Here is a 2,511-nt window from a genome sequence, read left to right on the forward strand (position 1 = left end):
CTACTCTGACATACCCGAATCGCCAGCATCACTGCTCTTGCGCTCGGGGCCATTATTCAGTCAAATGAGGGTGACTTGCACACAAGCACTGAGACATTGTGACAGTCGATCTGATATATGAGATGGCTACTAAGTGACTAACAGGCGGGGAGCTGGGACAGGGATGATTCACATCCTGGGTGGGATGGAGCAGGACAGAGCGAGATTTCATCATGCTACTCAGAATGAGGAATGATTTAAAATGTATGAATTCCTTTTTTCTGAATTTTCCATTTAATATTTTCGGACTGTGGTTGACCTTGGGTATCTGAAACTGCGGAACGTGAACCCTTGGATAAGGGGGAACGACTGTGCCAGTAAAGGATATTAAGGCTCAAGGAGATACTGACTGAAGACGGCATGTCCAGAAACTGGAATGCCTCCCCCACCTGCCCCCCGCCAGGCTTCTTACACAATCCAGGACCCAGACGGACCAACAGACTGTTTGGTGAGTAGTCATGTACTGCGTTCTGACATTTGTGTATTTTAACACATTGGATTTATTGGTTGAGTGAAGTCACTGATGATCAAATGTCCTTGAAGGGACTCCGCACTGCACCCCCAATCTCTCTGCGTTGGAGAACCCCAAGAAGCTGTGCGGATGGATGGTGGAAGGTGAAGAACCAGTGGCCTGTAGCCTCTGGGTGAGTCTCATTAGGGAATCAAACGTGTCTGTGTTCATTTTGAAGCAGAAGAAATGCACTTTTGCAGGAAGAGAAACCCAGCTCCAAGCCTGCCCACTGGAGTCCGTGGCATAACTTCCAGATGGTGATATTAAGATTCTTTTGATAGTCTTCCAGCTAGGAATATGAAATACATCTGAGAAAAAAAAAACAAAAAAAAAACTTACACCCTGGGAAAAAAGATAAGCACATCCTAACTACCAACAAGCTCTTGTTTGTATTTAATGAAATGATCACCTTCTAGTGTGAATGTTTTGACATCAGCTGTGGGTGATATTAGGGTATAGACTTCAGAGGGTCACTTGAGGATCTGTGACTTCACCTGCCTCTACACTCTGCATCCCCAGGGCTATGAACTAACTCCGGGATGCTGGAGACGCTCAAAAATATTGATGACCAAGTGACCTCATGATTGATAGGGATGAATCTAGAATGGAAGGCAAACAATAGAGACGTACGTGCCTTTTAGAAATACAACGCTGCATGTGTATTTGAGAAGTAATTTTTGCGAATTAATTTTGAGAGGATAGAAAGATTTTCCTTTTTTCTACAGGATGACCTGTTTCAACTGACGAAAGAAATTTGTTTGGCACACACTTGGCTCAAAAACCAAAGGAACAAAGCAAAGCCCCCTTTAGGATGTCAGCCCCAGACTACAGGAGTCCGCTTGAAATCTCTCAGCTTTAAGAAGGTGGCAGAATTACATAATTATTCACAACTCGTAAGAAATTAAAATACCTCTTCCAAATATGAAGTTGTGAGATAACACACACCACAAATTCTAGACTTGCGGGGAGTGTGTGCATCTTTTACTCTCCCACACAGAAGCCCCCGTCAGAATGTCTGGGCTGAGAACACATGGCCACATGTCCCTCATGTGCCGTGGGGCCCTCCTTCCAGCACCGACCTGAAGGAGTCTGGGGGTCATTGCAATGCTGAGAATGTGAGGCTGGAGACGCTGGTGGCCACCGCAAGGCACCGGGACCACACAGGCACCTTGTCTCCCGCTCATGGCAACTCTGCACGAGGTGGGGAACAGCCGGAAGGGTCCCTAAAATACAGGTGCAGGGCGATGGGGGGTGGGAATATGGAGAGATGGAGAGCCCCTGCAGGTTCCCCCTGTTTGTGAAGAACTGTGAAAATCACAGCACCTCGCTTAACCAGGCTCACTTTGGAAGCTAAGATCACCTGTTAAAAACCCCAGGGAGTTCCTCTGGCGGATAGATTAGGCATCACTCACTCAGTCTCATTTTAAAGGCCGCCCTTCCTCGCGCCTGGGAGGAGGCCCTGAGTTCCAGAGCTGAGCAGCCAGGTTCCTGCCCTCCTGCTGGTCATTCACTGGCAGGGCCGGCAGATGCATAAACCTGGACGAGTACTGTGCACGGAGCCGAGGAGCTGAGGTAAAGGAAATGCAGGTGGGGTGGGCGCCCCGAAGCAGAGCGGGGTGAGCCCTGGAGTGTGGAGTGGGTGTGACCTGAGAGCTGGCGGAAGCCTCCGAGCAGAGATGAGGAGCGCATTTGAGGTTGGGGGGCTCGGGTACAGGGCCGCAGAGGTGGGGGGAACTTCGTGACCGTGGGGGTGGGCTGGGCTGTATGTGCCATGCTGAGGGGTTGGGACTGGCAGTGGGGAAGGAGGGAGGACCCAGGATCCCTCCCAGCCTCTCCTTTTGCAGCCACAGGTGCATGGCATCTCAGTGTGATGGGACCCCTACTGGGGAAAAGCGGGAGGACCTTTAGGATGGGGACTTGGGAGAGAGGTCCGAGATCCGCAATGGTGTCGTTGGCATTCG

The 2,511-nt window shown here is 50.2% G+C and overlaps 1 long non-coding RNA gene across 1 annotated transcript; it reads left to right on the forward strand.

Annotated features, from left to right (window-relative positions):
• The first annotated feature begins 395 nt into the window (after positions 1-395).
• LOC109380993 (uncharacterized) lies at positions 396-1,411 on the forward strand. Its single transcript, XR_002123601.1, has 3 exons — positions 396-487; positions 583-683; positions 1,276-1,411. It is a non-coding gene; the product is annotated as an uncharacterized LOC109380993 (long non-coding RNA).
• Positions 1,412-2,511: the final 1,100 nt, after the last annotated feature.

Source organism: Hipposideros armiger, unplaced genomic scaffold (assembly GCF_001890085.2).
Source record: "Hipposideros armiger isolate ML-2016 unplaced genomic scaffold, ASM189008v1 scaffold_43, whole genome shotgun sequence".
NCBI lineage: Eukaryota > Metazoa > Chordata > Mammalia > Chiroptera > Hipposideridae > Hipposideros > Hipposideros armiger.